Source organism: Falco naumanni, chromosome 4 (assembly GCF_017639655.2).
Source record: "Falco naumanni isolate bFalNau1 chromosome 4, bFalNau1.pat, whole genome shotgun sequence".
In the NCBI taxonomy this organism is placed as follows: Eukaryota; Metazoa; Chordata; class Aves; order Falconiformes; family Falconidae; genus Falco; species Falco naumanni.
The window spans coordinates 92299464-92323100 of record NC_054057.1 but is presented as its reverse complement, the minus strand read 5'-3'; positions in this window follow the sequence as shown (position 1 = coordinate 92323100).

Here is a 23637-nt window from a genome sequence, read left to right as displayed (position 1 = left end):
CTTACAGTAAATTAAGCCATTTCAAAGGTTTTTCATTTAGACACTGGCAAGTGTTTCTGTACTTAATGTTGTTTTGATTGGGATCTGCTCTATAGGACTTCTGTGTAGCTCTTAGTCCTCCCTGCAAGCAGATGGGGAAGCAGAGGTTTCTGTAGCATGTTCTATAAAAAGCTAATTGCAGACATCGCAACTGAGCCAGGGTGATTTCCAAGTCACCCCCTCCAACTCAGGATCAGGTTTGGTGCAGTCAGTCTCATCTCACCTGTGCCTCAGTGGGAGCCCATCCTCTGACAGCACGGAAACTGTGTATTCTCACTCAAAGCTGGGTTTTTTTCAAAGCCAAAGTTAATGACACTTCCCTACCGATGTGCTTTCTGCGTATTATTAGATTTCATTTCTGGTACATCCTTCCTTTTTACAGACAAGCTGAACAACCCTCACACCTTAAGAGGCAGAAAAAATAGATGCACCTTGTCTTATTACAACTCCCCTCCACTCTTGATCACCATGCAAAACAAGTAGTGTCCTAAACCGCTATCAACTGAGCAAACTCATCCTGAAAGAACAAGAAACATTCCTCAGAAATTAATATGAAAAGTATAAAGTTTCATCTGCATGGATGAAACTCTATCTGAAGGGAGTGAGGCAATGCTTTGTTTATGTGTGTGCATAATGTATGTATGTACAGTACCTGTAACAAAGCTGGTACTTTTTAATTTTCTTAGCTGTTTTTTGTTCAGCAAGATCAGTTTTGCCCTCCTTCGGGAGATGGATATCTTAATCATATTTATAGCATTTACAAAAATCATTCATACCTTATATTTGATGAGATCTGAGGTATCCAGTAAATTTCTAGAAAGAAACCTCTTTTTTTCCCCCACACATAACAGGAGATGCAACTGCATGAGATTATATGAAATTTAAATGCATTAGCTGTTAGCCAGAGTGAATTTTCATATAAATTAATATTGTTATTGTATTTTAATAAAGCAATAGCATTTATGGAATTATGTAGACATCAATTACTTGGAGGTGTCTTGGAACAATTATTGACTTCATGCATCATCTGCTTCTTCACTTCAAAATTTGTTGCACTCTTCATAAATACCATATATCAGCGAGCCATAAAACACATTTTAAATGCCTTCTAGCCCATCACAGACACTGTTAGAAAAAGCCCCCTGAGCCAACGACATCCTAATATGTGACTATGTAATTAAAATTTTGACATATGCAAAGAGTTGTAAAATAGATAAAAGAGTATGTATTGTAAATAGAAGTTTAAAGGCTCTGAGCAGATGGTTTGTTTGTGAAAGAGGTATGGGGAGCGCCAAGAAATGACAAACAGATGGCTTAGGTGTGAAGGACAGGCAGGGAAATCTGGAAGAGTTGAGGACATAATGGACAACTCTCTGGATTTTTGCACACACTAAGTGAATCACGAGGCTTAAATTGGAGGTTAAACATTTTACGTGTTTCTATTTGCATTTATATAAATGTGTCAGTGGAAAATGTCCCACAATAAAGCTTGATAATAACAATCAAGACAAGTCATGCTACACAGGCTTTAGGGATACAAAGTCTGTTCAAACTGCAGATATCACCTGAGCGATAGCACAGGCACTTCTATCCCAAGCCATATCTGTGGGCTGAGCTGTCCTAATTCAAACAGAAATATTCAGAATGGTAGCAAAACCATATTGCCAATATTTACAGGTGCCTGAAAAAGAGTTTTAGTAATGTACTAAATGAACTAATGTTTGCCAGCTGGTGCTCCTTGCTTGTCTACTAATGGTTATGTTAGCAGTATGCTGAGTGAATTCAGTTCAAATTTAGGTGTTTATAAACCAAAACTGTGACCAAAAAAGGAATCTCATTTGGGTGGAAAGATCAGATCAAGTATTATGTATTTTTTTAAGCAATGGCAAGTCTTAAATCATGACAAGATTAAAATTGTGATGCTGCTAAATCTATTCTTGAGTCTAATTTTCTCTTATGTTTTGGCTCTCTCATATTTGCCAGGCAATTTTTGAGAAGTGCATTCCCAGCTACAAAACAGAACTTCTACACACAAACAGGCAAAAGATCACTTTTAGTAATCAAAATCAAATTTCCTAAGAACTGTGAAAGTGCAGGGATTTTGAGAGTGCTCTTTGATCAGATTCTGTGTGAAAACTTAATCAATGTAGTAAAGGGGAGATAATTTATGGACCTTTTTGCAGAAGTCCATTAGTTTTGTCAGCAGATATTCATTCTGAAAATGGCAACTGAAACCAAGAAAGCCTTGGGCACAGCCAAACAAACATCTTTATTTTATAGCAATGTCTAGCACCCAACTGAGAAAATATAAACTCACAGGCATCACGAAATGATCATCCACGTAGCTTTGGGAAAACTTGACTAAACAGATTTTTCAAAGCTACGGAGAAAGATTTCAGGGATTACTCCAGAGAAAAAGGTAAAAGCAAGATGGACACCTTGTATACTTGTGGGAATTGTACTCTTCCCACCTTGCCTGAACTGAAAACCTCACCACAGCAAGTTAGCCTAGCAGATCGCATTCATGTGCCTTGATATTTCCTGATGCCCAAGTATTCCAAACTGATAAAAGCTACTGTAAAGCACTAAGTGTTTTTCAAAATCTAGCTTTTCTAGTGCTGAAAGGAAAAAGAAAAGCCTGCCCAATACAGACTACTAAAAGGCCACAACCCTTCTGCAGGTAGTTACGAAAATGTGCAAGTAATTACAAAAATGTAAATCTTCCAAAATAGCTTAATTTTGTAAGTTATGTAATCAATATTTATTCTTTTCTCTTACTACAAAAGGATATTTACATTTCAAATGGCATTTATGTTTATGAAAAGTGAGTTTCTGCAATGCACTTGTTACACAGGAACCTTTCTTTAGGTTTACCTGAAGTTTACTTTGCAACCTTTTAACTTGCAAAACACCCAACATAAACATTACTTTTGCATTGTGTAGTTTCTTGCATAAGAGTATTACAAATGGAATTAGCAGCAGTGTGCAGTGTAGATGCTATGGTAGTGGGGAGAACACAGGATAAAAAATAAATATGAAAAACATGGTCTTTTCTAGCTACTGCTGTGTTATAGAAAGGCTTGACATTGTTTATTACAACTATTTGAAAGACCATCTGAATATGGTTCCTTCAAGAATCAAACCACAGTCTTACTACAGTGTCCTGTAGTAAATATTGTTCAAAACAACTACCTATGATTGTGTGCCGGTTTTGGCTGGGATAGAGTTAGTTTTCTTCACAATAGCTGCTATGGGGCTGTGTTCTGGATTTGTGCTGGAAACACAGCTGGTAACACTGGGATGCTTCCCTCACGGCTGAGCAGCGCTGACACAGAGCCGAGGGCTCTTCTGCTCCCCGCCCCCCCCAGCAGCAGCAGCCTGGGGGGCACAGGGAGCTGGGGGGACCCAGCTCGGACAGCTGACCCCAGCTGACCCAAGGGACAGCCCATCCATATGGCACCATGCTCAGCCATAGGAGGGGGATGGGGGAGTGATGGTGTTTGTCTTCCCAAGTGCCCGTCACGCGTGACGGAGCCCTGTGGTCCTGGCAGTGGCTGGGCACCGGCCTGCCCGTGGGGAGTGGGGATGAAGCCCTGCCCTGCCCTGCTTCACTTGCATGCCTGGCTTTTGCTTTGCCTGTTAAACTGTCTTTGCATGGACCACAAGTTTTCTTACTTTTACCCTTCTGATTCCGCCCCCATTCTGCCAGGGGCAGTGAGCGAGCAGCCATGGAGGCCCAGTTGCCGGTTGGGGTTAAACCAGAACAGCTTCTCTTTGCAGAGTTCCCATGCAGTGGGTAAAGCTAATTCTGGTTTTATTGCCTTACAAAGCCCCAAGAGTTATTCCAAGTCTGACCTGCGGAGCAATCTGCCTTGTAAGGTACATGTACCTTTTAGATATTATCTATTTTTTGAACTTCATCTGCATTTATTTTGCTTACTGGGTAATCTCTTTAACCCCTGACAAACTGCTTTTCCTCTGCAAAATTACTCTTTTGTATATGTGTCTCTGCCTAGTTAATTTTGCCCTTCCATTCCTCAGGCATGCCAAACAGTAGCTAGCATCCTCCCAGCTGTCACTCCTCTTTACAGTGACAATCCCTTCTCTTGCCAACTTCTCCCTGATTTTCCTACTCAAAACATCTCTATCGCTCTGCTCTCCATTCCTATGGTACTACAGTTTGCTATCTTGCAGCATAATTCCCATCACCAAGCCATACATTTTTCCTAGGATACTGGTAAATTTATCTGAGATCTTCTTGCCTGGGAGCTGCATATTTGAGCTATACGTTATTCTCAGAAGGATGAACTTATTTGACCTCATCTTTTTTTTTTTTTTTTTTTTTTTTTTGACTAAGAGACAGACTGTTACTTATGATGGGTTTTTATCTCTCTCCTGTATTCTACACTATCCTGGTTCTTCTCCTTGATTTCTTTTATCTGCTAGGTATCACACCATACCAGCTGTCCAAAGGAGATGAATTTTAGTAGGACTGTTTGTGCGATGACAGCTAAGGTTGTGTCAGAAAAGTATTACAAATGACAACCTTAAAAGTTTCTAGTAGCCATAAACATTTGCTCTAAAATTCTGGCTTTTGCTAAGGATATTCTTTTTATAAGTCCAGCTAGGCCTTATTCTAATTACGAATAATGTGCAAATAAAATATATTGCTATAGTCTAAATACCTAATAGAAACAATAGAAGCATATAATAAATATGAATATAACTATAGATTACTATTATTTCAGTGAGGATATTGCTCTCATGTAAAAATGTTATTTGAATAACAAACAGCATACCTACTTTGGGATATGTATTTTTCAAGAAATATAAAGCATAAAAATGATATTCAGATATAATTGGTCCTCAAAACTAAAACAAAACTCACCTCTGCCTAGCATCTATGTATGTGTCTGAACTTCCAAAAATACTTTAAAACATCCATCTAGCAATACCTACTTCTGGGGGAAGCACAGAGAAGGAAGACAGAATCCTCAAGACAAATGTAAGATTGCTGATGCCACATCATAAGATTGAGAATTAAAGGAAAGTATTAAAGCAAGCCCAGTCAGAGGGCAATAGAGGAATTAAAGAAGAATTGAAACAAAGTGATAGATCCTCTTTCTGCTTTCCAGTGAATACATTTGTGAGGATATCAATGCTACAACCATTTGTTTAGCTTGTTTTCTAGGATCATAAGGAGTAAATATTGAGGTTTCTAGTACAGATGGGAATTAAGAGCTGTAGAGCTCCCTTTTCTCCCCGCCAGGGCGGTCAGTAGGATGCACTGCAGGGGAGCAGCCTGCGCACACCTCAGCGCAGTCCCTGCCAGGCACAGCGCGGGGGGCTGCAGGAGGGAGGCAGCTCCAAGGAGGAGAGAAAAAAGGAACTTTGTTTTGGGTGTCTGGCAGTCATAATCTTTTCTCTCGCTTCTATCAAGGCTGTGGCAAAATCATGGTAAATTTTGTTTTGTTCTGTTCTCCTCTGTGAGGACAAAAATCTTAAACTCATTCCAGTGAGGAAGGCTGTGCCCTCATTTACACTGAAGTCAATGGTTTCTGCAGATGACTTCAGATTTATAGTGCCCTGAGTGACAGAAGAATTTGACCCATAATTTTTTTAAAAATAGTTATGGGGTTTTGTACAGTCTTCCTTCTGAAAACTCACTTTACTCAGCCATCAATATTCACATTTTAAAGGCTTATTTTCATCAAGTTCCATCAATGACCTTTAGAAATTGGTCCCTTCAAATAATAAAAAAGACCTCAATTACAACAACATCTGCCTCCACCTAGCACTTTATTTGCCTTAGAGAAGGGATGGAATGATGATTAAGTTAATGGATAGGTCATTTTCATTTTTCACATTTACCATGTAAGTGGTTCCATGAATCACCATTTATCTGGAGCCCAATCATGGAAGGCAGTGGCAAAACAGCCATTGACTTCCACAGGCTCTTTTCCTGTTCACTTCAGAACGGAGTGGAGTATTGGCATTAATCAACCTTTACAACCCATACGATAATATATTTCTCTTTTCTTAGGGCCTGAAAATAAACACTACTGTCCTCAGGCTCCTGTTTGTCTAAAATTTCCGTTGGCTACCTCAGGTTTTTTCCATCAGCACTCCATTAGGCAGCATCACAGCCCTACATGGCCACTTGCAAGCAGTAAACTGACAATTGTGCTCCCTTAGCTGGGATAAAACAGAGTGAAATGACAGCAGAAGAGAATAATTTCTCTACCAACTTATTCTTTTTTTACTAGTCCAATGCAAATATATAACTGAAGTGATATGGCAGTGATGGAGTGAGACATTACAGTGTCCCAGTCTGTGTACCTGTCATGCTGCAGAGCATTGCACAATCCTGCTTGAAGGGACAGAAAACTGGGGGGGGGGGGGGGGGGGGGGGGGGGGGGGGCGCGGGTAGGGGGGTGGACTGCTGATGCTGACCGTGGCAGTGAACCCCCTAAGTGGCAATGAACCCTCTCCTAAGTGGAGAGGACGTGTAAAATATAGGATGTGAAAAATTTAGGAAAGGATACATATGAGACATAGAAAGAGCTGAAAAGAGAACAATTTGGGATTTGGGGAGGAACCCAGCTTCAGTCGGGAGAGAAAGCCATGAAGTCAGAGGGTGAGCCCCAGCCAGCCACCGCTGCAGCAGCTTACCTTTCCCTGGGTCTTCTGAAAAACCAGCCTGCAAACCGACCGCCTTGTTCATCACTCCAGTTTCATCCTTATCTTTGCAGAGTTGCCTCAAAGGGTTCAATTCCCTGACCTTACTCAGCTTTGCTGGTCTGTTTTTGGGCTTGCCCAACATAATGCTGCAAAATTCCCTGTGTATACACAGACATTTATATATGAACACATGCATACAATAAGTATAGATGTATATATATATATATATACAGGTTGAGTTTGAAAATACAGACTGAATCACCCACCCCCCCTACCCCCCCCCCCAAAAAAAAAAAAAAAAAAAAAAAAAGGGAACAAAACCTTTCAGCAAATGAAAGTTAAAGACATTAGGTTGTCAGTGAACAAGAAAACAGGTCCCCAGTAGCATGTTACAAAGCAAATAAAGTATCAGGACAGGGGGTAATGGTTTTAAACTGAGAGAGGGCAGATTTAAATTAGATATAAGGAAGAAATTCTTCACTGTGAGGCTGGTGAGACCCTGTCCCAGGCTGCCCAGAGCAGCTGTGAGTGCCCCATCCCTGGCAGTGCTCAGGGCTGGGCTGCAGGGGCTTGGAGCAGCCTGGGCTGGCGGAAGGTGTCACTGCCCAGGGCAGGGGGTTGGATGGGGGATCTTTCAGGTCCCTTCCAACCCACACCATTCTATGATTCTATGATTACCACTATGATTTATCTTCTATTACATCATGTATTAAAAAATGAGAGAGGAAGCAGAAAAACTTGTTGTAGTGCTGGAGATGACACTGTGAAACTTTAAAAGCCTGAGAGTGCACTGCAACAAATTAAACCAAGTAGGAAGCAAATACGCACAAAACACAGCTCTCTTCGGAGCAGAAACACATTACGGCAAGAGGCTGTTTGACCGTTCCATTTGTTGACAAAGTTATAAAGATCAAGATCATTAGACTGAGTAAGTAGTCAAGATTTACAAGAAAAGGAATAGTAACATGAAAAAATGGAGATGGAGGGTTTTATTTGAACTGACAAATTACATTTATTATTCAAACGCTATAACCATCAACTGGCTAACACCAGAAGGAGCCTTGAAAGGTGAGATATAAAAAGAACTTCAACACAAGTCTGCAGAGAACAATATGGTCAGCATAAGGGCAATAAAAAACAGCCCAGAAAGTATTCTGAAAAAACTTACGTGACCTATAGAAAGACACAAACTGGGCTGAAAGGCGTGATTTTGGTACAAGCCGCGGCTGGGCTGCAAGGTGTGCAACAGCAGCATTTTACTGCTAGAAAATGCCGAAGGGGAGAAGCTGCCTAGAGCACGTGTGTTTGGTTAGCAGCACAAAATCACTTGTGTCACAAAGCAAAGAGAGAGACGCATAAAATGAAGTGTTTATGATGAACATGCTGCCTGCGCCATGGGACCAACAGCAGTAACATCTTCAACAAAGAAATACAGAAGCTGCAAAATTTAGTTGCATATAGACGCATACTCAGAAAAATGTCCTTTCATCCTTAGAGCTTTGAGTGTAGACACACATGCACACAGCCACACACAGTGTGTGTGTATATACATATTTATATATGCATTTTTTCTAATGGCAGAATTTTGCCCTGTGTCCTCTGGTAGTGTGGAATGCCAAAATAATTCAGTATCATGTTGAAATATATCAGCTGTAAAAAGCAACACATCTGGGGATGTGATAACGTAAGCAATTCTAAGCAAAATTTTATTTTTACAGAGAATCTTTCTGTTTAAGCTGCTTTTCCTTATCCTTCAAGGATATGGCCTATATTCATCTGAAGATAACATATATCAGTTCTAAGTCACATTTATGAACTTCATTCAAAAGCCAGGACTCCTCTGAGTTATTAAACCATTAAAGGCCTCTGTCACTTTTCACGTCAAGGTTAATAACCAAATGATTAAAACAGTTAAAGTTAGAACTGCAGCAGTAAAAATGCAACATTGTCCCCCATTTTATGAGGTTCAAGAACAAACCTAGATGGTTTTAGATGTGAAAACTGTGTTGAACTGTTTGTAATTAAAAGGTAGCTGTTGGAAGAGGAACTTAAAACATTGCTTGTAATGATATCAAAAGGAAGTTCGTTGATTCTTCTTTCCCATTTATCTTGCATTTCATTTAAATACATTAACAATCCTCCATTACTTTAATTTGCCTGAGTTTCTTTAAACTAGGAGTCTGAATGTGCTTCCAACATCAGAAGTGCCTAATCAAGAACAATGATGCATCCGCACTGTGAAATTAACAGCTGCTCTGGTCCTGACAAACTCTGAAGCCAGGTAGTACAAAGTCTCCGAGAAAAACATACCGTACACACCATTACTTTGTGACTTCCAGGCTTGCCAGCGCACAGAACAATCGTCACAGAGGACCACACCTCAAGGCGACATTAACTCCTGCGCTGGAAGACCCTGCTGGGAAATCCTCGGCATGGTGGGCCGTTTCCCGGGCTAGGGGAGAAGCTTCCAGAATGGAGTGCCCCAGCAGTGTGGAAAGGCGAGAAGAGAGACATTTGAGTTCACTTTGACTTGTGCAGAGCTGCAAATTCACAGTTGGTGTTTCTTTCAGTTACTCACAGCCTCAAGCGCACGTAAGAGCCATGACTTACCATATTTTCGTTTTGTGAGCAGTCTAGAAAAGGATCCCTCAGTTTGGGCTGATGTCCCCCTGGCATTTTCTGTCTCCCTCCATGTTTTGTGGAGGGTAACCACTCAGATATTTGTAACTCAATCAAGTAATGCTAGTTCTGCAATGATCACTACTGCTGCATCCTGATAAATTCTGGATTTCAGCATCCATAAATAGTTTCCTTATTGAAACTACACAGAATTATTCCCGTGCTTATATTTGTGTGTGAGCATTTTGCTGTTTAGAAACTTATTTATAAAAAGCTAATCAACAGCTGAAGTTAATATTACAAGAAAAAAAATTAATCTAACTCACCTTTTAAGTTACTCTTAACCTCCTGAATTTCTGCAGTTGTATTTGAATCATGCAGACATGGCTTCTTCAAATGTAAGCTATTCTGAGGAAACTTGACAAAAAAAATGAATTCTACAATTATATGTAAATTTTTTTTCCAAGTTATTCTTAATAGGCTGTGGAAACTTGAAATTTGCTGTAGAAACATTTGCTGTAGAAACATTTTCTATAGAAACATTTTCCTGGAGAAGCAGCATGTTGAAATTCATTCAAGAAATCTTGCTGACAACTTCACTCTATTCTATTGCTGTTTCTATTTTGGGACAGTTTGTGAAGGATTTATCTGGTTTGTGAAAAGCTAAAAGATGGTGGTGTACATTGTAAGATGATACAATGAATTTAGCTTTTGCATTACCTTTCAGACTTGTGCACTATAGCAATCTTTCAGTTTTATGATTGGATGCGCTGTATCAAACATCACCATACAACACTGCAGGTTTCTGACACCTTTAGTTAGTTCTGTGTTGCTCTTAAACATTGTACTACATCTAGATGCTGAGTTCTACTGCGACACAAAAATCTGTGAACATGTAGGTATGATATAACCAAGTGACCAAAAAACCAGCGGTGTTTGAGACAGGGGCCTTCTCATTTAGGTCACAGGAGTCGATCATAAGAAAACCATTATTTACCTAAAACATATGTAGCTGAACAAAAAGCAGAGCAAAATTCTTATTGTGTATCCAATCAATTGTTCATGTTTAAAGAATGAAAAAAAGTCATGACCTTGAATGAAAACTAGGCTTTGGTGCACACCAAAATAAAATGATAATTAATGTAACCAGTACCTCTAACGTGTCATAGCCAAAAAATGCCCATTTGTTAATAAACTGCATCACTTGTAGTGTGTTTCTGTGTAAGAATAAACTCCCTTAAGGAAGGTTCAGAAAACAGGAAAGAAATAGTAAAGATAAACCCCATTGCTCAAAATCTGACTTCTAATTTCAATTTGAAGTAGATAATGTGCATGTAGACATGGCAGTATTTGTCTGATAATTTGCTAAAAACAACCTACTCAAATTAACTTCCCATTCCATTAGCTTGCTATTGTTGAAGATAGCAGTATAACGTTGTAAAAGTCACTCCCTCGATGTATATTGTTTCTTTATAGTAAAATGCCATGATTTATTATTTTTATTTCCTGTCACCTGTTTCTTTCCTCTGGAGGAATAGCTGATTAGTCTCACTTCAGGCAGCTTCAAGCGGAGAGACAGAAGCAGCTAAAACAAGCTAGGAAAAAACACTACAGGAGCTATTTTGCTCTCTCCATAATTTGAAAGAGCTCTTCAGCCACTGTGCTGTTAAATTCCACCGGGTTCTGCTGGAAGAAAGAGAATGCTGCAGGCGAGGCACTGAGGAATTAACTTGGCTTTTTTTCAGCTGCATCTCTCTCCTTTTTGGAGAATATTTTTAGATTAAATCCTTGTCTAGCCTAAAATAAATCTCATACTTGAGATATATAACAGCAAATCTTATTTACTCTGTGTGGTAGTGAAAAGTCTGTTACTCAGGCACTGTGAGAAAACGGGATTCCACTCATATGGTAAGATGAGGATTGAAAATGATGGTACCAGAGCAAGGGCATCTTGCCTCCTGACATGCCAGTTAACATCTGTGCTGGCAAGCACAGCTCAGGAAGAGGGGCTCTTAGGGCAAACTGGCCCTGTAGACCTGTTGATCACAAAACACACATTTCATGGCCACGCACCAAATGCTCCACCTCCCTGTGACTGGACCATAAAGGCATGTTCCTGGACCACATCCTCCAGGAGAGACCCAGCATGGGTACTGTGAGATGGCAACCACAGTGCAGTAAGGGTAGACCAGCAGGAGGTGTGTTTCAAAAGGGCACTGCTGCCTGGGCTGAACAAAACCACTAATGCGGATGCACTCACTTTGGTTAAGAGGTGCCGAACACCACCACAGCAAATTATTCAGTTGGTCAGATGCAATGAGGATACTGTGGCACTGGCAGCAGAAACAGGTCTGCTGAATTACTTTCAAGTGAGGTGATAGTTTCATATGACAAAAAAAACCCCAAAGAAACCAAACCAACCAACCAAACAAAACCAAAAAAAACCCCACAACCGAAACCTGCAAGGAAAGTGTTGCACAGCTTTGCAAGTTCCCCTGGTGAGACTGGTGGAGAATCAGCTGATGCTCATGTGGTGTACTGGGAAAGGTGGCATGGGCTGCAGGCCAGTTTGGGAGGAGCCCAGCGTGGAAATACAACATCCCCAACCTGCACCTACCTGAGCCTTGAACTGACTGCCAGAAAGAAGAGATAGAGATCCACATGCCACGACTTCTAGTAGCATCCGAGCACCTAACTGCTCCTCCATAATATGCACTGACACCCGGTTCAACCTTGCTTTTATGTGAGGCTGTGGAAGAGAAAATGATCTAAGATATTTCAATTTCTTCAACAAAGCCCACTCAGGGAAAGAAATGATAGCTAAAGAAAACAAACCCAACTCTTCTTCCCAAAACCTTAAAATAAGGCAACTGTAGGGATAAAATCTTCATGTTATCTATTATAATTCACAATAATTACATTTATTATTGGCTTATTTTAATCATCTTTAGACACACTAGAATAATATTTTGCTTTCAAATTCAACAGAACATAGAGTTTTAGATTACTTATATTTATGAAAGGAATTATACAATGTGATGTGCCAGCAGGAGACAGGATATGCCAACCCAGGAGATCTTTTCCCACTTCTATTTCTCTTTCAGTGTTCCTGTGTTCCTACTTAGGAGGCTGCTATAATAAAAGTGGTACTCATAATATGCAATATATTTTTCCAGATTACTTTAATAGTGCCAAAAAGATAACCAATGAATAATCATAATAAAATATATGTAAAGGGGATCACAAATCTCACTGATGCAGAACAGGAAGAATTTATTTTCAAAGTGTTGCTAATGACTTTATGCCTGCCCCTTTGAAAATTGCTTTGAGCTTAGTACTATCCCTTGGAAATCCAATTCATAAATTCACAAGCAGCATGAAATTCCAGTAGGAAATAAAACACTTTTATTCAAATGTATTACAGCATGTTAATGCTGTTTCTTAGAACATAAACTGAAGTAAACAGTGAACTGAAACACAAACAAGGAGTGACCTTACTATACGGTTTTGAAAACTTTCTGGGTTAAAAGCCAAAGCTCAGCACACAGACAATTCACAGATTATGAAAAAATGGATCCAGATGATATTCTGCAGCTAATGCAATCTAAGAGAAAGAGGCACTCCTGTGAGCAGAGCATCCCTTCCCTGCATCAATACAGGGAGCTGCTGCTTTGGTGAGCTGCAGGGATAGGCACGATGCTTCCCAACCCGCTGCCAGAAAAAGCAATATGCAAAGAGCAGGTGCTACAGACTGGTGCTTTGGCAACAGCACTGTGTCATTCAGCAGCTGCTGATAAGTGATAATTTTTCATGGGAGCTATCTCAGAAGCATTTCTCCAAGTGGCTGGTTCTCGTGACTGCCTCTGCTCTCATTTTGCTCTGAGTGCTCCTCTTAAGCACACTCAGCTGATCTGCTCTGCCTGGAGGGTGTCAGAAAGTTGCTGCATTTCTATATATTGCTACTAAACACATACTGGTTTGTAACAGGACTCTCAAAATAACTGGTAGCCTACTTGTATCATGTTTTCCATGGCTCTGCTGAATACTTTTTGCTCAGCACAGATGCAGAAGGCTTCTCATACTGCCCAGTATTGCCAGCACACGTTGGGCTGCCTCATGTCAAGAGCTGCTCACTCCCTTTTCCTTTCTTTTTTTTTTTTTTTTTTTTTTTAAGGGATACCAACTGACATTCTAAAAGAAAGATAAGGGGAAGCAATAGAGTTATCTGAGATTGAAAAAAACAGGTAGCTCAGAACTCCCTTAGTAACTGATGGGTGTGATGGGCCCTGAGAGTGCCCAGGGCCTGAAGCTCCTGTCCTGCACCCCACAAGGTGTGAGACCACTTGGGGACTCTGCCGAGCACTCGTGTGAAACCACTGGTGACATGATAACAGAGTGAAATGGCACCTCTTTGGGAGGGGGGCAGGGAATCCTTAATTGCAAACCAGAGTAATTACCTTTGAAAAAAGAAAAGATTAATTAACTGCAGCTCCTGTAGGTCCTGGGGAACGGGAGGTTGTCAAGCCCCGTCCAGTTCTTCAGACAAGAAGTGAAAGATCAGCCACCTGGAACGGCACCACCAGGGAAGGCTCAGGAGCAGTGGACGTGTTTTTTGTGGGAAACTGCACATCTCTCTCATCTGCAATTCTTTCAAAATATTAAACAGTAAATGAAAGTGACCTCTGCTGAACACCAAGACTTATGCAAACTTTTTCAATAACCAAGAAATTCACCCCTACATAGCTCACTTTTAGTCACAATTTAGTATTTTTTTAGTAATTGTTTTAAGCGCCTGTAAAAGAAGAAAAGGCAAGTTCATCAAGTAGGATGACTGAATTACTGGAAAGACAAAAAGACTGAAAGACTAAAAGAAAGGTGGAAAACTCAAGAATTTGCTGATTTGGGATCAATGCTAAAAAATATGCATTTATCCATAAATGCTGTCTTAATAGCTCTATAGCTGTATGATACATATCTATTATCAGTGTGTTGATTAATATGAAAGATTATTAAAGCTGCTTATGTTTCTAAACATTTTCACAGGTGAAAAAAAAAATCTTGCTGAATTATAAACTTTCCTCTTGCAGTTTAATGATCTAAGTGTTACAGAGTATGTGGTGAACTCCAGTTTGTGTCAGGGACTGTACCCATCTCCTGGGCTGAGATCTCGAGCGCTCACTCAGCGCAAGGCCTCTGCAGCGACTCAGAACATCCTTCTCTTCAGTCCCTGCTCTGTTACCTGAGGCCAACAGGCTACAGCCCGTCCCTGTACTTCTCTTCCCTCTGGGGTAACCTGCAGCCAAACAGCCTCTATAAAATACTATTCATTTTAACAAAAGCATTGTAGAGAATATCTGCTTCAAAAAACAATACAGAGCTAAATCTTCCTTCAGACACCACTCCTGGGAACTGGGAAAGGTCAGTTCCTTCAGGCTTTTCCACAAGTGTCCACCAGCTGGGGATGCAAAGCTCCCAGCCCTGGACTTCTAAACTTTCCTTTTGAGTTCCAGGGTTCAGACTGGGTAAAAACCTGATTGTCACTCAAGAGACAAAAGCAGCAAAATCTTCAACATAAACTGCATGAGCCCTTGCCTGCCGAGAAAGAGCCTAGATGTTCCTATTCCAGTTTGATGGCAATGGACCAGTTCTTGTATTTTCCAGTTTACTCTTGCTTAAACCTAGGAAATCAGTGATCATGATGAATAACAAACACTGTGATACATTTGAGAAATGGCCTCTCTTAATAACTATGTGGTACTTTGGTATTCTTGCACTGTAGCCTCTGAAGAGTTCAGTGCATTATTAAATATCAATTCCAGTTCTGTCATTTCAGGCTTAATGCAGCTGAAGCTGCCTCTGTGTTCAAAAAACAGGTCCCGAGATAATCACTTGAATATACCATTGCTTAAAATTAGACATCTAAATTCACTTTAAACATCCAAATAAAGTCAGATGAGTTCTTAAAAATGCTAAGAACCTGCAACATTCATAGACATCAGTGAGACTGGATGACACCCAGCATATTTAGCAATAAGGAGCTTTTTTTAAAACCAAAATGTACAAGCTTACTTCCTAATCATCAGGTATCCACACTTGGAATGTCTTCTACAGAGAACTCTGTATTTCATACCCAGAAATGTTTTCATTTCCTGGAATAGCTGTGTTTATTACTTTAATAAACTGAATTAGGAAATATGATTATTAGTTTCCTAACTAGGCGGAATTAAGTTTCATTAAAAAATAAAATCTAGGATTCCAGTTTATACTTGACAAAAAGACATTTAAAATGTTATAAAAGCCATATTCCTTTTTCTTTTAATATATAGATAAAGAAAATCCTTCCTGCATTAAACCTAGAGCTATTCTTAACACTTCAAATGGACTAAAATATCATAAATAAAACTTTTAATTAAAATATCTAGTATATAATATTTCTACACTTATTATGTGTATGATTTTTTTCTTCTGTTTGCTGTAGATCACAGAATAAAAAATGTAAAATGTCTTTATTAAACTAGCAGGGTGATGCTCCAAAGCTATTACCTTGCCTCTCCGGTAGAAAGGGAAGTTGCTGGGCTCAGCTGCTGTGGTCTGCAGACGGTGCTGCTGCCAGCGGTCACCATCCCTTCTCCAGGAGCAGGTGGGTAACACGAACACAGGCTGCAGCATCACAGCAAAACAACATCAATACAAAAAATAGCATCATACCAAGAAATGATGTCTTTCCAAAATTAGCATGTCTCACACACAACCAATTTAATGACCATGTTAGAGGCATGTCACAGTTACAAAAGGAAACACCAGGTAGTAGCATTTTGGGGGCTTATTACTTTCAGATCTAACACTCAGACAGTTAGGTCATGACTTTTTCAAAGCAGGTATCAAGTCAGTTGTACATCCAGAGATAATGCTGCTGTGGCTCCTGCTGAGGCATTATGGTACCTTACCGTCTGGCTGGTCCTTAATGGGCATCAGCTGACACCAAATCTGCAGCAGCACAATCTGCAGCGCAGTGAGCGAGCGATGCAAACGGGTACAACGTTAACACTGGAGGCTTCAAGGCAGTCTTCCTGCTGTGAAAGAGGGTCAAAATACAGCAGTGAGAAAAACGTGCAAACTTTTGTTCTCTTGTGTACCTGACTTTGCTATAAGGCTGTGACCTCCCCATGCCCACATCCCTGAAGAGGCTGCTTGGGAAACCCACCCGAGAGTCCACTGATGTCCACCTTGCTGGGGCTCAAGCCTGTGGCATGGATGACCCACACACGCCTGCTCCTGCAGACAACAGGCCAGGCGAAAGTGCAGGGCTGAGTGCAGTACCAGGTCCTGAGCAGGAGTAAAGCAGCTCAACACAAGTCCGACAGCACGCTGCCCTTCACTGGCATCCCCTCGCCTTACCTGTTGGTCTTCAATACAGCAGAGCTAACACAGTAACACAGGGGAGTTTGTTGGGAATCTCACAGAACAAGAGAGTTACACCATTAACTAGACCCCCTGCCCCATGACAGAATTTTGTTCAAACTGAACTTGGAAAGGCAAAAGCAATAGTTACTGCGATGTGAGCGTCTCTCAGCGCTTTGCTTGTCACATGCCTCACAGACCAATTCCAGCTGCATTTATTAATGAAGAACCACTGAAGCACGAGCTAATTCTTTTATCTACACTTTTGTCCCAGGAAATTGGTGTTTAATTGCCTGAATGAAAAAAAAATTGTGGGTGGACACCGTAGCAAAGATAAACCCAACAATTCTCATCACAGAAACAGTTAAAAGCCCTGTTTATTTCCACACAGGAGCCAGCATAATATATTTTAAAAAGTCACAGAGCTGCTTTGACCTGTGGGTGGGTTATTGTGTACCAATTTCCACTTGCAAAGTTTTCAAATGATAGATTATCTCCAACAAAAATGGTTGTGGAGCTAAGCTGAAAAGGTTCAGTTACTTCTAAATACAATGGTAGATTCAGTACATGTACATTTTATGCCATGAAAATTACTGTACGTATGTTAGAAGGAAGTTGTGTAAACTTTTTTTCCCCAGATTCATAATGAAGTCACTGCACTTTCCACTTAATTTGAACGTTGCAGGGCTATAGTATGGGAAAAGAGAGAAAGCATTAAATACAGTTTCTATGACAGTAGTTAATAAAAGAAGAAATATTGAAAAAGCTTTAGGAGAGGTTTAATAAGTAACTAAATGACCAAACCCAAACAAAGTACTTACCACAGGGAAGTCAAACTGTGCCAAAGCCCTGTTTGCAAATGTTGAAGGCTTAATGACACAGCCATTTAATTCTTCCCTCAGATTTTTCTCTTTTAAACTCTATTGAAGTGTACAGACAATGCAGCTTAAGATAAAGCCACCTTCATCAAGCCAGGCAAGTCAACTCACTGAAATCGGTGAAAGGATTTCAGGCATAATGCAGTTTCAGACATTAGGGTTTTAAAATTGTATCTTTTATTTTAGAACAGATCTTAAGACCTTCCAGGACCCCAATCCAGCCCAAAGCACATTCTTCCCTCTGGTAGTTTATCAATAGTTAAAATGGTAATTAATTTATCCAAAGCTCTTAATCTGTCAGAGAAGCATAGCTTCAGAAATCACAGTGTCATAAAAAGCAAGAGTATGTGCAGGTTTTCCTGAGCCTTTGAGCCTCTCAGAGAGAGGTAGCACTTATGCAGGCAGCAGCTCAGTCCATGTTCACAGGTCATGTGTGGTTCACAGGTCATGTATGGCATAAGCAGAAATGCAGTGGAGTAAATCCCAAGGAAATAAGAAGACATTCAAGAACAAAATGCTTTTTTGAGGTTTGCTCCATGTGGGACCATCATAGGTTTATCATGCACTCGGCTGAGGGGTTGTTTCTTCCTTCTGCAAGGGAGGGAGGACAGACTCGTGCACCACTCCTTGCCTGCTGTTAGAGGAAGGCATTTTTGCCTTTTCGGTGTTGTTACCACTGCGGCTGTGCCTTTTCAGGCTTCATCCTTGAAAGGATAATAACAGAAGTGATGAATAATGCTGAGGAGCTGAAGACACTGTCTTCACAGACACTGAAGACCGTCTATTTACAATCTCAGGTTTTAGTTTCACATCCAGTCTTCACAGACAGAGCAGGACGTTCAATGCCACCAGGCAAGGATGGAACAGTAAAATAAGAACTAAAACTAAAATAAACTAAAACTGCACTATTGCCTAGAGCCTCAAACCACTATTTATCTTCATGAAGAAAATAATTCAATGGAGCATGCAATATCGTCCATTCTTACGCTCTTTTAAGAACAACTCAAGCTCTGTTAGGAACAATTCAAGCTATAATCTCCCCATATACTCACTGGCCCAAAGCAGACATTCCCATACAGAAGTTATCTCCTCACCTATTTTATGCCAAAATCCTGCTGAAATTAAAGGCAATTTGACAAAAAAATATTACAACCTATCACATAATCATCTTCATGTTACAGCACGTCAGACCAACATGACAATAAATGGCTGAGTGGAAAGAAACAGCAGTTTAACCTGATATCAATATGTAACATTTAGCACCACAACGCAGCTTTACTAACTCCCGCAATGGTAATTGATTAACGGTAACGTATTTAAACCCATGTAAATAGATGCGTTAGGTGATTACAAAAGAATCACTGTCTTGTCTATTTGCATGAAGAGCACAGGAATGATTTCCCAGCTCGCTGAGTTAGTAAATGAAAGAATTAAAAAAAAAAAAAGAAAGTTAAAATAAAAGAGAAAAAAAATCAAGCTGCATGTGGTGGAAGCCAGTTAGTAGAAACAGACCTGTGCCACAGAGGTAGAGATTTCCCTGTCAGTATGAAGGTATGGCCAAAGTCCAGGCAACAGGAGGCAAAACCCAGAGGTTTTTTGTGTGCGGTATATTAGCAGGGATGTACATGAACAGAAGAACAGATTATTTATCTTTTCAATATTTGTCCCCAGCACTGTGTGCCTCTCAGACTTTCAAGCAGTAGGTGTTCATCAAGCTGATGCTTTGTGCCTTAATTCATACAAAGGGCAGAAACAGTCAGACAGGCAGGTGAGCGGAGGGGCCGTGTTGCCCACCCAGTACCAGGCTGCTGGTCTTGGCAAGGGGGATGGCCAAGCCCTGCTGGGTTTGGAGGGGAGCAGTGAAGGGGCTGCACAGCAAGGGGGGCTCTTCCCACAGAGTAGAGCTGCAGCCTGTGGCCGGGGGCTCTGGGGACCTGCTGGAGATGAGCAATGCCTACTGGTGCTCTTAAGCCATGAAGCCAACAGCCCAGTAACGAACTGAGAGATAACCCAGTGAGGAGAGGTCATGAAAATGAGAACAAGTAGCTTATGTTTGCTTTGACACAAAGAGGAGTTGATGGCGGAGACTGCCGGGGGATGAAGTACTCAGGTTAGAGAACCAAATATTCCTTACTGAATTATTTAGAATGTACAAGAGTGGAGCACAATGGGATTTGTCAAGGCCAGGGAAGAGGATGGTGTGTCCTTTCCTCTGTCCCAAGCAGAACTCCCTCTGAAAATCTAAAATCTTCCTTGTTTTTTGTTTTTTTTTCCCCCCCCCCACTGAAACAGAACCTGCTGCATCGATCAGGAGTTACCAAGAGCTTCTGTTTACACAGAAACCCCAAGGCAGGGCGCGCACAGAGCTAGGATAAATGGGCAGTTATAATAAATATTTTGATTACAGCTAATTTGTCAGCTGCAGCATACAAATAGAAGACTAATTAAATGGGCCAAGATGCAGCTCACATAAGCAAAGTCAAGATACCAGGTGTTAGAAAACAAACTGAGAAAGAATTGCCAGGTTTTGTATTTTCCATGACTTAAAGAGGCAAAACTGCTGATGATCTGATATGTTTCACAAAACTTGCTGTGAACAGCATGGCACAGAGGTTCAGGCAAACGTGCTGTAATCAGGTGGTGTAGAATGTAAAAATAATTAGTCAAGGTTTATGGAGCCTACCAGCTAAACACAGGAAACTGTGAAATTATCAAAGACACTGTACACAAGTATAATGACATGAAAGTGTCATATGGCATATCCAGAGAGCAGAGCTACAGGCCTTCATAGCACAACTAATATATCTTCATTGCCAGTTAAGTCTCGTGATTAGTCGTTGTAAGTACAGCAAAGCATTGATAAAGTAGTTTACTTGCACTCTATCAGCCATTTCCTTATTTGTCTCATGAACTATTTTCTCCACTTCTGCTTTTAACCCATTTTGAAAGAAAGACCTCTTGAAAGCCATCTATGGGACTCACATGCTTTTTTCCCTTCAAACAACTGGGCTCTGAACACCAGAATTAGCTTTGAAAACATCCATCTTTATCTTTCCTGTCTCTTGCTATTAAAAATATTCTTTCCACATCACCAGTAATTTTCATCAGCCAGGATCAGAGAATCCTGCACGCTGGGGAGGAAGCACAGAAAAGTCACCTAAACACCAGTCACCACCCAGTCCTGGCAAGGCAGTTGTATTACCGTACAGGTAATGCAGTGAGTCATGGAGAGCAAAATATGCACTTGCAGAAAGCTTTAGAGCAAACAGCCATCCCGGGGGAAGGTGAAGACTAATTAAAACTAGTGCTACAAAAAGATGTTACTGTTCTAACATGTGTTAGCATGAGCTAGTGCACGAGAGAGCAATAAAAGAAATGTCAAAGGAAGTCAGCAATTGTAGAAGAGCCTGAGCTAAGGGATGCTAAGACAAGTGTCTGGGGAAGCAGGGCAGAAGCTGCTCTAGCAAATAGAGTTCTCTAAAAACTTAAAGGATGGGGGAAAGAATGTGCAGATGAGTCTTTGCCATGGTGATAAGATATGATCAGTGCTCAGAAGCAGATGTTCATATGTGAATGGATGACGCTAACAAATGAGACCATTTGATTTGCATGTAATTATTGTCCAGGACATGGACTCACCTGCGTGTATCCAAAGTCCAAAGTAACGCTTCTCCAAGATGGCTGGAACTGTGCTGGAATAGAAAAGAGGAGACTTAAGATTTCCTGTTCCTCGCCCAAGGCTCCATCTGCAGATCACTCCCCAGTGTTGCTGGTCAGCTATACAACTCACACTGTGCCCACCTTCATGGTAGATATTTCGTTGGAAAGCCCTACTGGGCCTGCTTGCAGGTGTGCAAGGCCAGGCTTGTCTCCTTGCTTCTGCCCCTTCTGGCTCTGAGATCGCCAAGGCAGACACCTCCCTGGAAGACATAAATTCTCTAGCAAATACACCTTGACAGCTGAAAGACTGAATTCATTCCCAGTTCACATCCATTATGATACAAAGCATAGCTGGACCTTTCACGAGAGAGAGTTTTAGGTCGTAAAATCATCTGGGTTCCAACCAGTGTGCTGCAAACTGAAGCCGAGTGAGCACCGAACCCTTCCCATAAAGGCACAAAGAAATGCGAGTCCACCTTCCCCTCCTGTCTTCAGCCTCCTGGGAAAAGAAAAAAAATAAATAAATTCTCAAGTGCCTGAAACTGGGAAACATGCAGTGCCGGTGCCTCTGAAAGCAGTCTGATAAATCTTTTCCCATCTGGTTGGTCTTCAGCTAATTAACTGACATAGTAGAAAATGAGCACCAGCTAACTGTAGCACTCTGTTCTCCCTTTCCCTGGCAGGAACGAAATGGATTCCAGATGATCAGTAGTTGAACATTTTCAAGTAAGCCCAATTCAATGCTATCAGTCCTGGGCCAGCCTCCCAGCAACTTGCACACATCCTCATCTTGGCTTATGAATCCAAAGATCATCACTGGAAGGAAAACTTGCTAACTATGCTGAAACAGCAGACAGATGTGTGTAGTCTCCAATTCATGGTATGTTGGAGACCGTGCCACCGGCAAATAATAGGAAACCAGCTGAGCCACAGGCATGCCTTTTCTCTGAAGCCAAGAACAGCCTCCAAGCTAGCCCATGCAACCTAAAGGTGTAAAGGCCATCTGCAGATGCAGAAAGTAGAATTAGAAGTAGCAAAAGCATGTGTGCCACCACTGAGGAAAACCTGTAAAAGCGTAAAAGCCTCCTTGCATTACTTTACAGTCGTTTTCATGTATGCAACTCTGCACAACACACGATGGGCTTTATTTTGTTCTCAGTTCCAACTGTGTAAAGCAGGGTTAAACCCACTGAGGTCATTAGATGGGCTGCAATGAAACCGAGGTGTATAAGGCTCACATCTACTGGAGGTTTTCTTTATTTTTCTGCAATATGTAATTTAAAAAATTCTTCTGGCATATCTTGTTTTGTGGTCTTTAGTGGATGCTAAAAAAAATACACGTATTTCCAGTGCCAAACTATGATAATTTCAAGGATATTTTTTTTTCTCCTTTCATCTTAAATTATTAAATTCTAGCAAAATGAGAATAAAAGCTGTATTAACTAAGGGGAGTTCTATATGTCTGAGTTTTAATTCTGTGTTTATCAAGTTTGGAAATAAGAAAGCGTAAATAAAATATCTCCATGGGATGCCAATTCACTTCTCTTTCTTTAATACATGAAATACAGTTGTGGAATACAGATCATCTTCTAGATAGAAACGTCATTTAATATTTATTACTACACCATGCTGCTCTGCAGATGTAAGGAGGGTATCCCCACACTTCTTGATCTGTGATCTTTTAGGGTCCTGATCTCAGAATGTACACCACTAAACGGTGGTAGAGCAATATTTATTTTACCCCGATGAGCAAAGTTCAATTTAAACTACATAAGTTTGGATGTTTCCCAGTCTCAGGCTTTTAGAAGCACAAACATAAAGTTCATCTTTCTTCATTGTAACACAAGCAAACAGCTCTGGGAAACCACTTTAAGGAGTTTCTTCCACTATGGAAATGGGAGCCTTATCAAATTAGAAGAAATCCTGTGATCCTGCAAGGCCAGATTCATGCAGGAATTGCCCCTGCAACAGGCTGGGAAGCAGAAACTGCTGCACAAAGGGCTGCATTAATCAGGCTATAAAAAGCTTTCCAATAGCTTCCAGGAGAAAATAAATTTCTTGTTGTGATAAAAAAGCAAACTATAGTTTTAAGAAAAATGTAAATGTGCTCCATTCTTAATAGACACTGATATTTTTGATGGATTGTATGCATGCTGAGTGATTTTGGTAGGTGGGTGACGTCCTGTATTCTTCATGAATGTTTACTTGTCCTGGCTTAATGGGTTCAGCTCTGCTGTATCTATGCATATAAATGCACCCATACATATATGAGTCATAGCACATTAACATAACTTAATACAGTGTGACATACCTATATGATAAGACTGATAATAGGTAGTGATTTTTAACTGCCGGTCAC